The sequence below is a fragment of the Myotis brandtii genome, unplaced genomic scaffold, assembly GCF_000412655.1.
Source record: "Myotis brandtii unplaced genomic scaffold, ASM41265v1 scaffold83, whole genome shotgun sequence".
Lineage (NCBI taxonomy): Eukaryota > Metazoa > Chordata > Mammalia > Chiroptera > Vespertilionidae > Myotis > Myotis brandtii.
The window spans coordinates 477074-495243 of record NW_005371371.1 but is presented as its reverse complement, the minus strand read 5'-3'; the positions used below and the strand labels follow the sequence as shown (position 1 = coordinate 495243).

General features: G+C 50.9%; 1 protein-coding gene across 2 annotated transcripts in view; it reads left to right on the top strand.

The window, feature by feature from the left end:
• The window catches only part of MCF2L (MCF.2 cell line derived transforming sequence-like), a 178419-nt gene that overhangs the window by 47472 nt on the left and 112777 nt on the right, over window positions 1-18170 (top strand). The gene's annotated exons all lie outside the window — the stretch shown is intronic.

The following is an 18170-nucleotide window of genomic DNA, read 5'->3' as shown; positions in this document are numbered from 1 at the left end:
TTTGGATTCAGTCCGTGTTTGATGTGTTTCTGGTGAATTGGAAGGTGCATTTGCAGCTCTGATTTCCTGTAGGAATGTGTGAAGCTCACTTCGGGGTGAGGGGCGGGGAGGGTCAGCCAGCAGCCACAGGGACGAGGCTCACTGACTTAGAGGTGGTGTTCACACTGATAGATATGTACTGAGCCACCAACCCCATAGGGTGGAGTGGGAGCTCACAGAAGGGGGACGTGTTCTTTCTGCTTCACAGGGGCTTACTTCTGCAGACACACAGTTCAATGGCAGAAGGTGGGGATGGGAGGGATCCCCCTACAGATCTTACCTGTGGTCCCTGGAGGGAGGGAGGTCCAGACTCTCGGTGTATATCCCTCTTTTGGCCCATCCAGGCACCAACACCAGGGACTGATCCCTGTTTCTCAGCCTTCCAGCTGGCAATCTGGGAGCTCACCCAGACCTGCGGGGCCGGACCGGTGGGGCTGGGACAGGAGCAGACACAGGCAGGGCAGGACCGAGGAGGCTGACTGTGTCTGCTCTGAGCCCTTTTCCCTGAGGCTCTCGGAACAGCACTTTATTTTACAATCTTGTGTAGTCACCTGACATTTCTAAGTATAAGTGAAGTGTTACTTAAGTTTGCTTTCATTGTTGAACTTTTTCTGAGTTTGTCTTGTCACCTAATGAGATTGTAAGTGCCTTGAGCCAGAGGCCATCTTTTCTTTTCCGGTGACACCAGTTTTCCCAGTCCTCAAGCATAGTGGCAGCAAGAGAATGAAACTGCCCAGCTCAGACCCATGGGCTCTGGGTCATCTTACTATTCTCAGTGTCCCTCCTCCCAGCTCCATCTTACACCTCCCAGGGGTGGGAAGGTGGCCCTTTCCTAAAACCCCCAAGCAGGTCCCTTGGCACCCCCACCATCTACATTCTTATGCAGGTGCCAATGCTCTCAACACCTCACTCAGACATCCGGCCTTAAGAAAGAAGGAAATCCTGCCATTTGGGACAACATACTAAGTAAAGTAAAGAAAGTCAGGCAAAAAGGCAATGCTCTCAACACCTCACTCAGACATCCGGCCTTAATAAAGAAGGAAATCCTGCCATTTGGGACAACATAGGTGGCCCTGGAGGACATTATACTAAGTAAAGAAAGTCAGGCAAAAAGAGACAAATACTGCATGATTTCACTTATAAGAGATACTTAAGAGTCAAACTTACAGAAGCAGAGAGTAGGAAGGTGGTTGCAGAGGCTGCCGGGAGAGGCGAAAGGGACGTGTTCACTAGGTATGAAGTTTGGTTACACAAGATGAGCAATTCCCAGAGATCAGTGGGGCAGCATAGTGCCCTCAGTTAGCAACACGGTTCTGTGCACTTAACAACCTGTTAGGAGGGTAGAGCTCATGTTCTTACTACACAAAGGGGCTGACAGAAGGGAACTTTTGCAGGTGAGGGACATGTCTGTTAGGCTGTGGCAAGGGTTTCCTGGTGTTCCTGTAGGTCCTGACTCATCAACTTGTACACATTAAATATGTGCATTTCTTTGTATATTAATTAAACTTCAATAGAAAATATTGAAATAAAAATTAGAAAGATGTTAGTGGGACCACTTTTACTTTTTAATCTCTCTCCTGTACCTGGTTGTCCTGAAAACGTAGTCAGGTGAGGATGTAGGGCCAAATGGTCCCCCTGAACGACCGCTTTCCTTGGACTAGCCTCTCCCCCTTAGCACACCCTCTGGGGCGATCCCCTCCAGGAGGCTCTGGGCTCCCAGAGACACTGGTTTACAAGGCGGGGCATCAGGAGAACCATGCTCCGGGGCTTCTGCTGTGTTTGTGTGCTCTTTGCAGGGTTGGGTACACTGCCCCGCCAACAGCAGGTGCTCATATTCGCTGTCTTGCTCTGTAAGGAGAGAAACAATTCCGGGATACTCAGAGCTCCTCTGTCACGCCCGCCTGCTGGGATCTGTGTGGAGAGCTGGCCAGTGCCAGGCTTAGAGGCTTGCACCCTCAGACCTCAGAATTCAGGGACAAATGAAGAGTGACATGGCCAGGATTTGAGCCATGGAAGTGGCGGCTCAAGTAGGTGCTGGATAAATAAATCTGCAGCAAAGCATGAACGGCAAACCTCAAGTCTCAGTCTGTGTTTCATGGGTCAGGAGGGGGAGGGAGCTCTGGGGCCCCTGCAGATCGCCGGGGGAAATCATGAACAAACTCTGAAGCACAGGGAACGTGGTCATAGATCTGGCTGGGTTTGGATTCTTTCTGTGGTCCATTCTGGCTTTCATGGGCTAATTCTCTGAATAGTATAACATTGGCTAATGTTTATTGAATGCTTACCACACACCAGACTTAGTTCTAATCATTTGTACATATTTAATCCTCAAAACAACCCAACGATGTAGGTACTTTATGAACCCCATTTTACAGATGAGGAAACTGAAGCAGAGAAAGGTTAAGTAACTTCTTCAAGGTCACCCACCCAGTACGTGGCCAAGCTGGGATTTGAACCCAGGTGGTTGACTCTGGGACCCAAACTTTGAACCACACTACAAGGCAAAGTTTCCTGAATAGGCATTTCCATCACCACAAAGAGCACTTCAAGCATTCAACATTCTGGATGTGAACGTCATCCGGAAGGACCAGGATCAATGGCTCACTGTGGGGCAGGGCCATGTGCACACATCCTGACTGTGGGCCTTTAAAAATATATCTATATCTCCAGGAAATCCCCAGATACTTTGGAGAATAAAATCAACTCAGGTTGCCAGAACTGAGTTGAGATGTTGCATTGAGTCCCAGAGGGACTGATGCTGCATCCTTTAATGCCAACGGTATGCTTTTCTCTAGTATCATTTGGTTTCTTGGAAAGTACTTGAAATGTAGAAAGGAAGTCTAGTTGCCACAGTGTATTGATTTATTTTCCCTACTTCCCAGGAGGCATGATTACCAAGGAACCCAAATAGCCAAATACAAGCTGAGAGCCAGTGGCACTGGCCCAGCACCCACGTGGCCACCCTGGTGCGAGGGAAGTCACCGCTCTGATCTGAGGAGGAACAGTTCTGTATTGAAAACCTGAACTTGTATTCAGATAATATAAGGAGAATATTGGAAATTCAAGCTCAAGTTAGCTTTTAAGTATTTTGCCTTTTAAAACCATAGTATTTTCAGCCTGTGCTTGTTTTATACAATGAACCATATTTTGAGAGTCAAATATCAAGAGATACGGCCTGGAAAAGACACATGAAAACGCTGTTTTCTAGAATGAAGTTGTAATGGCATTCTGAAACCTCCTTTTCTGGAAGAGGTCAGTTATGTAATAGAACACCTGATACGTTTAGCACAGTCACTGTTAAATCAGATCACATGGTTTACATGCACCTGGCTCAGGTGATGACAGCAAGTTGGGGTCTGCACAGGCCATTGTCCTCAGGGCAGCATGCAGCTCCCTCTCTGTCTTTGGGATCCTGCGTTTGCTGGGGCTGTGGGGGGGGGGGTGTACAGGCAGGGGTGAGCCTGACCAAGCACTGCATTTCACAGCTTACTGCCTATACACTTTTGTTGGCGGGCATCTACTGCTGTTGGATTGACAGGAGTCACTGAGGTGAACCCTGGGTCCAGGTGTGTACTTAGCCTGGCTTTCAGACCAGGTCTCCTGGAAAGCCAGCCCACACTGGGCCTAAAATCTCTTGTTCTTTTGTGTATCTGACCAAAAGCTTATGTCCATCAAAACAGGACACACCATGCATGAGGTTTTCCTTAAATATTGGGTGAGTCTGCAAGACTATCACATTTTATATGCATTTATATAGCACCCCAGGGTCTTATTAGCTCCCAGGTAGACTGATCCTTTGTCCTCCCAGCCAGAGGCTCTTGTCACGGGCCGGGCCGTCTCTTGTGCACATTTGAGCAGTATGCCTGTTTTCTCACATTGGTGCCTGCCGAGCGGCAATGATTCCTGCCTCTTCCTTTTTTCAGTCTATGGATGGGCGGCTTTGTGATGCTGTGTTTGAAACCTTATTTATAGGCTGACCTATACATAAGGAAAACAAAGAGCAAAGGATTAATGGTGATAATCTGTGAATGTGAGCCTGGAGGGTTCTTACCGGACCTCACACATGGAAGATCCTTGCCCGGCAGCCGTGTTATCACAGGTGTCCTCACAGGCCAGCCGGCAGCGCGGAAGCGTTTTCCAGGAGTCCCTGGTGCTCTTCTTCTCAGAGGACGCAGTGTTTTCAGAGACGGCGCTAATGCTTGTATTCATGAGTCAGTAGCAGCCCAGCTATGAAGTCTCCAGATTGTAGAGAGCTTTTAGGCCCATGATGTGTATAAAGAACCGTGGAGATCGAGGGTCTGACACATCTAGTGGTGGCATTATTAATACATGTTAACTTAAAAAATTTTATACAATGGAAGTCCAGTTTAATTTTGAACTCGATGCCTTTTTTTTTCTCTCTAATGTACCTTTTAGAAAGAATTTAAGCGAATTGTGCTGGAATGATCTCCCCACATCTCCCCTCCTCCCCCCTCCCCCCCTTTGATGGCAGCAGATATCCCCGTGTCTCCCCTCTGAGCCCTGAACAGTTGGTGTGACGGTTATTTGATATAAGTACCTGCCATCTGGGGCTCTTGTGGAGAATTTCTTGGACCTGGTGTGACATGAGAGCATCCTCTTTAAGAGCAGCGTGTGGCACGAGGAGGCCTTGCCCCCTGGCCCAGACGCCCACGTTTGGGTTGGGGGTTCTCTCTCCAGGGTGGGGCTCTTCCTCCTTGAGAACAGAGCATCCTTTGCTCCTGCGGGGAGGTAGGTGAGTCATCCTGGGGGAGTGCTGGGCTTTCTAAGGGCAGCTCCCAGAACAATAGCCGAAGGAGGAAGCTGTCCTGTTTTCTTGCAGCTCAGCTGCTAAAGGCATTCTCCACTGTTTCGGTTTGTTTGTCTCCTTCATGCTGCTCTCTCACGATGAGCATGAATACTTCATTCTCCCAGTGTAAACACAGGCAGATATCAGTGGACAAGCAAGAGGGACGTCAAACTCTAAAAAGTGAATAATACCTTAACCTCATACAACCTCACACATGCACGACAACATGGAACTGCTGCAGCCAGATATCTGTGTCGCTCATGAGCACACGGGACACTGGGTCTGAACTTCACTCCCTGACGAGACCATAAAATCAGATTTAAAATATCAGAATGGGTCCTGGCTGTGTGGCTCAGTTGGTTGGAATGTCATCCCGTACACTGAAAGGTTGTGGGTTCCATCCCCAGTTGGGGCACGTATGGGAGGCAACTGATTGATGTTTCTCTCTCACATCCTCTCTCTCTAAAAATCAATAAAAACATATCATAGGGCGAGGATTAAAAATATATATTAGGAATGGACACGCTAACTAGGTTTTCTGAATAATCACACATATTTACATGGTGGGAGGTGAGTAGTTTAAATGTTTAGCCTATTTATCTGTGCAGGCAGCAAACTCACATGTCGTCACAAAGAAGGGCTCTTCCTCCTGACGCTGGAGGGTTTGTAAGAGGTGCCTGTGCTCCCCCTGTCCAGAGGGGCCCCGGCCCTGTCATCTGCTCTTCGGTGGGTCCTCAAGGTCACTTCATGGGGACTTTGGACGGGGTGGGCAGTCAGGGTCTTCTCCCAGGGGGTGGGATGGGGCCTCAAGGTTTTGGTGTGCGTGGTTCCATCACTTAACTGCTGCTGCTGTCACAAATACCCACACACGGCGGCTTAAACAATGCACACTTATCATCTCATAGTTCAGGAGTCAGGCGTTCAAGACCAAGGTTCCTCTGGAGGCTCCAGCGGAGAGACTATTTCCTGCCCTTTTCCCAGTTTCTAGAAACACCCACATTCCTTGGCTCGTGGCCCCAAATCACTCCAACCTCTGCTTCCATCGGCACATCTCCTCTTTGCCGCTGAGCCTCCCGCCAGGATGAGCTCCTCATCTCGAGGTCCCCAGTTCATCATGTCTTTGTGGTCCCTTTGTCCACGTGAGGTGGCACATCCACAGGTTCTGAGGACCAGGCTGCAGGCCGTCACCCCGGCCATCCCAATGGCTGTCTCGGCCACTCACAGGCGTGGGCTCACAGGCATCCTGGTCCAAGCTGTGGCCGAAGCTCAGGTGGGGACCCCTGAGGGGCTAGCTGGCCTTTTGGTGACAATGACAGGGTTGCCTGCAGTTAGAAACGTCCAGGCATGTTCAGCTTCCCTTTGCTCCCCTCCCCTTCTGCTAACAGAATGCCCGGGGCTCCCAGCATTGCTGCCAGGGGGCTTTGGTTGTGCTGGATGCTGCCCTGCTCTCAGGTCTGCCTGGGCGAGAGAAGTGGCAGAGCTGCTAAAGGACCTTCTGAGGGTCTAGTCTGTTGGACATTGGACATATGTATGGCTTTAAGTCATACATCAAAAAAATGAAGTAATTGTATGTAACTCTTCCATTGTCATTAAAATAAAATGGGTGCAGGCACTGCCATGGTCTGAGTGTGTCCCCCCCCAAATTCCTACATGCCTGACGGGATGGTGTCAGGAGGTGGGGCTCTGGGGAGGTGGCTAGGTCACGAGAGTGGGGCCTCCTGAATGGAATGTGTGCCCTGGGACAAGAGACCCCACCACCTTGTGAGGGTGCGGGGAGAAGGCCCTAGAAAGGGGGTTCTCTCCTGAGCCCGACCATGCGTGCCTCGCTGTCTGACTTCCAGCCTGCAGAGCTGTGAGAAGCATATCTGTCTCCAAGCCACCAGTCCTGGCATTTTGTTACTGCGCCTGAGCAGACCATGACAAGCGCTAATAGGAAAGTGTGTAGAGTTGCTTTACACCGTGTGTGTATTTACTGCTTTATGCCTGCAGGAGCATGTTTCCGATGTGAAATCTTTCCGACTGGAAGCTGGTCTGCCCCATGAGGAGGCCCACAGGCCTGACACCCCCAAATGACCTGCTCAAGGTGCACAGCTGGGAGGTGGCAGGGCCGCAGCCAAGCCTGGCGGCATATTTGGATAAGCTTGGAACCTGAGGAAGCCAGTGCTCTGGGTCCCTGTGAGCAGGAGGGGTTGGTATCCCAGGCCTGGCAAGGCCCCGCCCACCATAGACCACGCCCCACCACGAGGCCCCGCCCCATCCCTAGGGCGTCCTTCCGATTCTCATTTTCATGGTCCCAGCAGAATGGGACCCAGGTAGGGGCTTCCCCTGCCACTTGCCCACGGTGCCCAAGAGCAGCACTCAGCGGGAGAGGCTTTTTATTTCTCACTAGGGTCCTTCTGGAAGGTCACTCCTATGGCATGAGTCCTTGTCCCAGTCGGTTAGAGGTCATGTATGGCCTGCCGGGTGACCTTTGTGAAGTTTCCGTAAACAACCCCGTAAATGACAGAAGCTGTGTCCCTGCCTCGCTCGGTGCTGTGACTAATGGGGAAACACACTGATTTTGCATTTCCTCTTAGAATTCACGGTGGATTTTTACAAGATGACGCCATTGGCACGTCTGCTCCTCATCTCTAAGGGACTGAGCTCTTTGCTGAGCTCAGGAATGGCTTTTCAGAGCCTGTCACAGGCTCCGAAGAGAGCACAGCTTGGGGAAGCAGGGCCTTTATCCGTGGTTATCTGATGAACCTGAGCCTCGGGCCCCTCCACTGGGAAATGCCACGGGAGATCAGGACACTGTCTGTTTCAGTCCCTGAACCCTCTCGGGGTTCTAGCGGATGTGGCCCTGCCCGCATTAGCCCCTTTGTTGCCCTAACAGAGGGGATCTTGTTGATATGTTATTCTGATTCCATACTTGTCTATTGTTTTTGGTCATTCAAATAGCTGCAGTTTCGTTTCTAAGGCTCAGCCCTGTTCACTTAAAAACTTCAATCTGGATCTCTTCCTGCTCCACCCTCCCTCACCCTGAAGGGGCACCAGAGGCATGGGATGGGGGTGAGGACTGCTCTTCACTCACCACCCTCCCTCCAGTGGTTCCCGTGTTGGGGCAGGGACGGAAGATGCCTGCACAGGTGCACGCACGCACACACTCGTGTGGCTGACCTGCCTGGCTGTCTCCCTGGGTCCTGTCTTCGCTGCCCTGGGCGGGACCCATGTGTGGTGGGTGGTGTGCCAGTCCCCACTCGGAGGCCTCATGTTGGGCTGTTGCCGGCGGTGGCCACCTTCTCCTGGTGCCTCCATACCTGACAACCGTCTTCCCAAATCTCAGCCATGAAGAACTCTTTTTAAAAAAAAATATTTTTTTTTCTTGATTTCAGAGAGGAAGGGAGAAGGAGAGAGAAATAGAAACTTCAATGATGAGAGAGAATCATTGATTGGCTGCCTCCTGACCACCCCCGACTGGGGATTGAACCTGCAACCCGGGCATGTGCCCTTGACCGGAATCGAACCTGGAACCTTTCAGTCTGCAGGCCGACACTCTACCCACTGAGCCAAACCAGCTAGGGCCCATGAAGAACTCTTAACCCTGTTTGGGTAGCTGTCCCTTTTTTGCCATCCCTCATGAGCCCCCCCCCCCCCCCCCCGCCCCCAGTACTGAGATATAATTGACATATAATGTGTGAGTTTGGGGTGTGCAGCGTGATGATTGGTCTAGGTGTGTAAGAAATGATTACCCATAAGGCCAGCTACCACCTGTATCATGCCCCATAATTACTATTTCTTTTTTTTTTTTGTGGTGAGAACATTTAAGATCCTATTAGCCGCTTTGAAGTAAGGATACAATGCAGTATTGTTAGCCATAGTCACCATGCCTATGTTAGGCTTCCTCCCTAGGCTCAGGGAGGAGAGCTTTTGTCCCTGCTGGGAGGGTGGGAGAAAGGAGTCATCTTCCTGCACCGCACTGTCCCTCTCTCCGGGGCCGGTCTCTGGGCCCAGATCTCTCAGTGAGTCCCCCACCAGGCAGCTGTTCCCACACACCTGTTTTCTGAATTCAGAATTTGGGCCTCTTTGTCTTTGGCTCTTAGTGAAATTCTGGGCCGACAGGAAGAATCCCACCTGCCATGCCATTACTTACATTAGACCTAGCCCATGCCTGGGCCTGCACTCCTTCCCTGACCACCTCTGATGTGCGTCCCCTCCTCTGAAGAGCTGAAAGCTGTTTGCAGGGGGAGGAGAGGGAGGAAACCCACTGTGAGGGCCTGTCCTGGGGCTAGGGCTTCTGGGATGTATGGTCCCTGCAGGAAGAGGTGCCTCTAGGAACTCAGTAGCAGTGACCGGTTCTGGGGGGTTGTTAGTGTCTTCAGCAGCTGGCAGTCAGGGATTGAGGTGAACAGGTTGGGGTAGGGCTTGCAACGCTCAGGGCCAGCCCTGCAGGATCCCCATGCTGGGCATCAGACACTCTGGAGGACTGCAAAGAAGGCAACGCTGTGTCTGAAGCCCAGCTTGCTTTCCCTGCCACCATCCCTTGGGGCCTAAACCAGGGGAAGATGTCAAAACATGCCTGGAGAGAAGAGGCTGGGAAATGAATAAGCAATCTAATTAGCCTGGGTGGGCTGGGCGTTTCCAACAGTAAGTTAGCACCAAGGACATTAATTTTCCCGCCTGCAGGGAGGGTATGTGTCACTTGATACAGGACAAGCACATTAGGTCTAAGATTCAGTTCATCCTACACATCCACTCACCCATCTCATCCCAAAGTGCGTAAGAATTCGTCTCCAAAAGCCCATGGGGCCCAGGAGTTCTGGAACCCCAGCCAGGTGCCCGATCTCTCGCTGCACCCCCCTCCCCTTAGCATCTAACACCAGCTTGTGCCCGGGACACAGGCATCCGCTTTGAAAGTGCCCTTCACCTCCTAGCAGCTCTCATCAGCAGAACGCCGTGTGGGTTTTCCCGTGTCCACATGCAGTTCTGTCGTCCAGGGCACGCCTTCTGCTCCTCCTGCAGAATTCGCAGCTTTCCTACGGCCAGGGCTGTGATGTCTGGCAGAGTGTCATTCCCACCAGGGGAGCCCCCGTGTCCACATGCAGTTCTGTCGTCCAGGGCACGCCGTGGGGCGTGTGAAGTTCTGCAATGGAGGCCTTCTGCTCCTCCTGCAGAATTCTCAGCTTTCCTACGGCCAGGGCTGTCATATCTGGCAGAGTGTCATTCCCACTAGGGGAACTGGAGGTGAGGGCTCTTGGATTATTTTTTAAACCTCATCAGCCATCTCAGAATTTTATATTCCCTCAGGAGTTCAACTAGAGCGGGTAGGAAGGAATGGCCAGTTGTGTGGAGACTACAGTGGCTGCCCAACAGAATGGAAGGGTGGTCGGTGAGGGGAGCAGTCACCACCGATGTGCCTACCATCGCCAGCCCACCGTCCCTTATGAATTGTCCCAGTCTCTCTGTGTGTCCTTAGCTAACCTCTTTATTTTTTTAAGCTCTCGAGACACTGTTGGGGTTTGAATTGTGTCCTCTAAAAAGATATGTTGAAGCCCTAACCCCGTGCCTCAGAATATGACTTTATTTGGAAACTGGATCATTGTAGATGCAATTAGTTAAGGTGAGGTCACACTGGTGTAGGGTGGGCCCTGACCTGGTATCTTTCTAAGAAGAGGACAGAGAGACACACAGGGGGAAGATGGCCATGTGACTGGGAGATGCAGCCACAAGTCAAGGACTGCCTGCCTCCACCAGAAGCTGGAACAGGCACGGAAGGACTTCCCCTGCAGGATTCAGGGCGTGTGCCCTGTTGACACCTTGAGTTCGGACCTCCAGCCTCCAGAACTGTGAGAGAATAGCTTCCTGTTGTTTTGAGCTGCCCAGTGTGTGGCGCAGCATTACGGCAGCCCCAGGACACCACTGCACCCTCCCTCTTCAATCCCCAACCCCTTCCACCACCGTCCCTGCTCCCCCCAAGGACACCGTGGGCACCAGGAGGCTTGGCCTGCAGCTGGCCTAGAAATTTTGCACATGGCATTTTGTTTAAACAAGACCAACGTGGAGGGAAGGCGGTTACTCAGGCTTCCACAACCAGAGCTGAGATTTGGCCTGAACAAGTGTGCCTTTCGAGGAGGAGGCATGTGGCCTGACAGGTGTGACCTCAGTGCTGTTAAGCTCCAGCTCGGGGCGAGTGCAGCTGGGCAGACAGCTCTCAGGCACAGCGTGTCCAGCCTGCACCTGCTCTTCTCCGTCTGCTAAGCTTCTGGGGAGGTGGCCATGGGACCACAGGTGTTTCAGTTACCCAGTTTGTGTGGGGCTTTGAGATGTGGTTTGTGCCACCTTGGCGCTGGTGTGAGCGGCTCGTGCCTCACTCTAGGCAGTGGTCTTTAGCTAGTCAGTTTTGAGTTTTTTGGTAAGTTTCTAAGTTTGTATTTAATTTTAGGAAAGAGAACCCATGCAAGCTCTTAGCAGCACTGGTCTTGCCCCCTGCGGGCCAAGGGAGCCCATCAGGGCCCCTCCAAGGCGAGCAGCTGAACACAGCCTTTGTGTGTTTGTGTGATGAGGATGCATGTTAACACATGTCTGCACATGTAAACATTAGGTACATATTTCAGAAGCTTAAAAAAGGCTATGCCATTGCTCTGGTCCATGGGGCTCAGTTGATTGAGCATCATCCCCTGCACCAGGAGGTTGCTAGTTCGATTCCCAATCAGGCCACATGCCCAAGTTGTGGGCTCTACTCCCCAGGAGGCAGCATGCAGGAGGCAACTGATCAATGGCCCTCACTCATCGATGTTTTTCTCTCTCTCTCTCCCTCCCTTCCTCTTTCTTTAAAATTAAAAAACAAAACATATTTAAGGAAAAACCCAGCTGGTGTGGCTCAGTGGTTGAGCATTGACCCATGAACCAAGAGGTCACCTGTTTGATTCCTGGCCAAAGCACATACCAGGGTTTCAGACTCCATCTCCAGTAGGGGGCATGCAAGAGGCAGCTGATCGATGTTTCTCTCTCATCGAGGTTTCTATCTCTCTACCCCTCTCCCTACCTCTATCTCTAAAGTCAATAAAAACAGACTTTTTTTAAAAAAAGCTATGCCCTTTGCTCTGTAATTCTACTTCAAGGAATTTAACAGAGATACAATCAGACATGAGAAAAAAACATTATGCCTGTGGTTGTTTTCTTTTTTTATCATTATGATAATCAAGAATTGCTTTAAAAATCTGATTAAATTTCAAAACACACACAAGGGAACATTTACACAGCTGTTAAGATCATGTAGAAGAGTAGCAGCATGAAAAAAGTTTGAGTAAAAAATTTGTTATAAACAATATATATTATTACAATTTATATAAAAGTACATCAGGATTAAAAAACATCGCTACATGATGCTATTAGAGCTATTAGAGTTTATTTTTCATATTTTCTAACGTGAACACAATGATTCTTGTACTCACACAAAAATACGTGTTATCTTAATTTACTTGTTGTAGCCATCAAAATGTAATGATCACTTGTATATGAGAACTTTAACCAAGTCAGCCATCCTATCAGATTTTTCTCAGCAAAAGGACTTCTTCCAACTAACTACCCTTATCTACTAATTGTCCATTTAGAGTTTGTGTTAATGTAGATTCCAGACATCCTTACCGGAAAAGCCATGAAAGAGTCAGAAATCCAAGCGTCCCGTCTCTAGTTTCCCCGAGAGCACACACCCCAGGAAGGGACTCTGAATGCCCTCCCTCGCTGTGTCCTGCGGGACACACACTGAGGACTGCATCTGAGGTGGTTTGCCTACCCTGCATCTTGACCTTTGCTTCTGTTCTGTTTCCATTGAGGAACAGATCCAAACAGTACCACACTGTGGCCTGCAGACCAAACTGTGAATGCCTCTTCTGGGGGCTGTTGCTCTACATAATGTGAAATTCTTTAAACAAACAAACAAGGAGAGTGGGGGAGGCTCAGGAATCGTGTCAAGTCTGGGGCTTGCACAATGCCCAAGGGGAGAGGAAATGCCTGGTCCCAATGCTAAATCCAGGAGAACTCTTATCCTCATGCCATCTCACTCATGTTTTTACAAAACTTTATTGAGGGAATAATGAACAAATCTAATTGTATACACTTTAAATGTACAGTATGATGATTTGATATGCATTGTGAAATGATTACCGAGATCAAGGTAATTAACACATCCATAACTCTTTGTGTGTGTGTGTGTGTGTTCAGTGAAAATGCTTAAGATCCACTCTTAATAACTTTCAAGTACACAATTACCATATTATTCACTGTCCTCGCCCTGTTGTACAGTGGAGCCTCAGATCTCATTCATTTTATAACTGGAAGTTTGTACCCTCTGACCCTCCTCCCAGCCCCTGGCTACCACTATTCTGTTCTTCTCTGTTTCTATGAAATCAGCTTTTCTTTTTTAGATTCCACATATAAGTGAAACCATGCAGGATTTGTCTTTCTATGTCTGTCCCCACCCCCTTAATGTCATGCCCTCCAGGCTCATCCATGTTGTCACAAATGGCAGGATTTCCTTCTTTTTTTATGGCTGAATAATTATCCATTGTACATATGCACCATATCTTCTTTATTCATTCATCCCCTGAAGGACAGTTAGGTTGTTTCCGTAGCTTGGCTATCACGAATGCTGCTGCTGTGAACATGTGGGTGCACACATCTCTTCAAGAGACTGACTTGGTTGCCTTTGGATACGTACCCAGAAGTGGAATTGCTGGATCATATGCTGGTTCTAATTTTAATTTTTTGAGGAACCTCCATACTGTTTTCCATACTGGCTGCACTGATTTACATTCCCACCAGCAGTATGCACGGATTCCGATCTCCCCACACCCTCACCAACACTTGTTACCTCTTGTCTTCCTGCTGACAGCCATCCTAACAGGTGTGCGGGGCATCTCCTTGTGGTTTTGATTTGCACTTCCCTGCTGATGAGTGGTGCTGAGCACAATCCCGTCCTTTTACACTGTGTAGTGGACTTGGCACAGTCAGTCCCTCTCACGTGTTCTGGGTGAATCCTGCCTTTTGTTTGCTGAGTGTTCTGTCCTCATCTTAGGCCCTGGGTTAGAGGAAAGATAGCTGGTGGGGGTCTCAGGCGGGGGTTGGTGAGGTCATCCTGGGTGCTGGGTGGTGACGCTGCTGGGCCCGGCGGGTGGGGAGAACAAGGTTGTCAGAGAGCCAGGTGAGGTGCTGGGTTGAGAACAGTGGTCTAGTGGCAAGACGGTGGCATCTCCAGTGTCTGTTTCTTCCTGAGCAGCCCACCTCCCCCAACCCGCATCTTGAGAACCTAAGTCCCCTGTCCATTTTCTCCCCCTCTTCCTCGCTCCTCACCTCTCTCCAGGCCCTGCCCACTGTGAAGTCCCATCCTCAGGGACTAAGGGCGAAGCCCCCTGGCCCAGGGCCCCTGCTGCTTTTCAGGAGGAGCCCTCTTTATTACATAAAATTGTGTAACGTGGCTACTTTCCCCGCACCCCATGCCTGTTCAGGAAGGTCACCCTGTCTCTGCAGCCCCCCAGCCCCTCCCCTCAGACTTGAGGGCTTGGAGGACCAACGCCATGTGTCCCTAACACGGCATAGCTTAGTGCGGCCTGTCTCCGAAGTAGGTATAAACGGAGTTATACTTTATGTATTCTTTGCAGCTCGCTGTTGTAGCTCAACTGATATAAACCACCTGTTTCTACTGCTGCATGGTCTCCCATTGTGTGACCACAACTCACCTTATCCATCCAGTCCGCTGTTGATGGGCTTGTGCTATCTTCAATCCTCCTCTCCCCTCCTATCTTTCACCCTTTTCTCCCCTCCTCCTTCCTTATCCCCTCCTCTCCCTTCTTCTTTGCTTCCTTCCCTCTGCCTCTTCTCCTCTCCCTCCTCCTCCTCCCCTCCCCTCCTCCTTCGTCACAGTTATAAGCAGCTCTGCTGCAAGCATTGGTGCCCGCGGACACGGGTGTGCATGCGCCAGAGCTCGTTGCTGGAGGGGCTGTGCACCTCTGACTTTGTCATACAGCGTCACCTCAGTTCCCGAGGGAATCGTGCAATTGACACACCTTCTTCACCAGCTTGTTCACCATCTGCCACCAGGGAGGTGTATCCTTGTTAGTGGCCAGCCCCCATTTGGAGTGGAAACCCCATGAAGGCAGGGAGCCCATCTGCCTTGCTAGGCCCTGCACCCTGGAACCAGCACGGGGCCTGGCTCCCAGCTCCTCGGGAGTTATCAGGAGACCAGGCGCAACCCGAAATTCCCCATGCTCCAAGACGCCTCTTGTCAGAGGTTAGGTCTCCTCCACACCCCAGCTCAGGAGTGAGGCTGTGCTGTAAATGGTTGCAAATTTCTTCATAGGGCCATTTCCAGGTCTCCCCCTTTTCCTTGCTGCCCGCCCCCACTCCCTTGATGTGGGATAAGGCAGTGCAGGAAATACGTGCATCCTCGCTTTCCATGGCCTGCGTCCAGCTGCACCTAGGCCTGGCTGCTCCCGTCTCCTGTTACCTTTCACAACGGCAGGTCTCCGCTTCCTGTCCCCCCCCCCCCCCCCCCCCCCAGCCCCCCCCCCCCACCCACCTGGAGATCCCCCAACTGTCTCACAAGGGCTCCTGGTTTCTCAGAACCCGGCCTGCACACCCCTCCAGCTCTCCTGTTTCTCAACACCCTTTCATGGCTAACTTTCCGGAACAGTTGCTAAGAGGATGTGCTCGGTCTCCAGGTATAACATTACGTTCCACCTTCCCACCTGGGCGCCGTCTGGCTTCACGCAGAGGACGAACAGGCATGTCCTGCTTCTCCTTTCTGGGAGGGGGCGATGCAGTGTGGAGAGCAGGCCTGTGCTCCTGGGACACGTGGGCTAAGATTCTTCGTGCTGCGTTGGCTTTGGGGCCTCATCTAACTGTCCCTGTCCAACTGTGAGAGACATTGGGGACAACATTCCAATTGAGCTATGACATTTCTCTGAAGCAACACTTGTTTTCTGGGTCTGTATTTGTACACACCTGAGTTTGAACCCAGCCTCTGCCACTTACCAGCTGTGCGACGTGGGGCAACTTACTGTCCTTCTCGCTGTGCCTTATTCTGTACAGCAGGGTAAAAATTGTGCCCATGTGCTAGATCCTTGTGAAGATTAAATCAGTTCACACCAGGTGAGTTTAGGAGGCGCCCTGGAACTTAGCAGTACTCAGTAAACATTGGGCAGTATTTTATCATTGTTATACTTTTGGCAAATAGTAAAAGATTTTTATAGAAAGCACCATTTGTGTTTAGTGTAAGAAGAGAGTAAAGTTTTGATAGAGGGAGGGAGAGAGAGAGAGAGAGAGAGAGAGAGAGAGAGAGAGAGAGAGAGAAAGGGAGGGAAGGAGATTTATTTTAAGTGACCGTCTCACACAGTTGTGGGGGCTGGTAAGTCTAAAATCTACAGGGCAGGCTGCATGCTGGAGACCCAGGGGAGCGCCCATGTTGAGCTCCAGTCTGAAGTGAATGTGGAGGCAGAATGCCCTCTTCCTCTGGGGAGGTCAGTCTTTCTCTCTTGGGACCTTCCACTGATTAGACGAGGCCCACCCACATTAGGAAGGATGATTTGCTTTACTCATAGTCTACTGATTTAGTTGTTAATCAGATCTACAAAATACCCTCAAAGGAACAGCCAGAGTAGTGTTTGGTTTAACATCTGGGCACTGAGGCCTGGCCAAACTGACACATAGGAGCAGCCATCACAGATGGCGGCAGACTCCACCCTGAAGCAGCGCGGGAAATGGCACCAGCCAGCGGTGTCTCAGGGTCCAGGGAAGAAGCTGAGCGTGTGAACGGGAGTCAGTGAGAGCAGAGTGGGCAGGTTTTGCCTTTGCCTTTGCCTTTGCTTTGCTTTTGGTTTAAAGACGGGATAGACTCTCACAGGGAGCGGTTTTCAGTGTGGATCAGCAGTGTCCCCATCACCTGGGGTCCTGTTAGAAATGCATATTCCTGACCCCCCAACACCGGATCACAAACGCTGGTCATCTGGGTTAACAAGCCTTTGGGGGCAATTCCAATGAGCCTCCGTGTGAGCACCACTGAGTACACTCTGTGCTGGAAGAGGTGGGGACCAGGCAAGGGGAGGAGGTGGCAATGTCTGGGCGAGCGGATGTCCTGGCAGGTGTGTCTGCAGAGGCCTGCGGGACTGTGGCCTGGGGGCTAGTTTTGGCCAAGGACAAGTGTGGGCGCCAAGGACAAGTGTGGGTGGTGCTGCCTCAGGAGGCGTGGGAAGGTGGGTACACGTCACTTTGGGTAGGAAAGGGCCTGCGTTTTAGGACACTCTGTCAGGTGACTTGCCTTCCTGAAGTCAGATGCAGGTAGTTGTGATGGGGAAGGGGGATGAATGATTGTCAGGCTCAAGGGGCCATAGCAAAGCTGGGTTTGGCTTCAGTGAAGGTCAGACCAGGACATTTGTCCACAAGGAAAAGGTTCACCGTCGGCCCTGCGATGATAGCAAAGACCCCTCCCCTCATTGGACACTACCCTGAGCCATAAAAAACTGCTGATATTCAGTGGTGTGTTTTTTAAAATATGTCTTTTAATTGATTTTTAGAGAGAGGGGAAGGAAGAGGGAGAGTAAGAGAGAAACATCGCTGAGGGAGAAACATCAGTTGGCTGCCTCCTGCATGCTCCCCACCGGGAATCGAGCCTGCAACCCAGGCATGAGCCCTGAACCGGAATCGAACCTCTTGGTGCCTGGGTCAACGCTCAGCCACTGAGCAACATGGGCCAGGCTATTCAATACGTTTTCATGTATTTTTAAAAAAGCAATATTTTTTAGTTTTACCCCACACCTTCCCTGTGTGGTATTACACCTTCACTTCATGCTGCGATGGTTTGTTTGCACATCTTCCCTGACCCCCAGACTCCTGAACTCTCTGAGGGCAAATGCTGTGTCACCTTCATCTTTTTACCCCTCAGCCCACCTGGTGGTGCCTGACCATCACCACGCGGTGATGTTGGCACACCCATCGCATCGACCTGAGCGGCAGTTTGAATCTCTGCCACTCCTTGCTTGAATTTCCCAAACCATTCATGGAAATAGGCACTTCTTCCTGAAATTCTGCTGTAAGGAAGAGCATGCTACCTGTCATGCCAACCGCAAAAGGATGGCAAGCCCCCAGGGTGGGAGAGGCCCCATGCAGGGCCCACCCGCGTGCACACTCGTGTTCTTGCATGTCCTTGGGATGTGGCAGCCCGAGCCTTGCGCACATGACTCCCATCTGCGGGCACTGAGGTGTAGAATGCACGCGGTGGCTTCTTGCCAAACATGGTGAGATCGGAGGGCCTGCAGCGCGCTTCCCTCCCCGCCCGCGTCCTTGGGCAGGC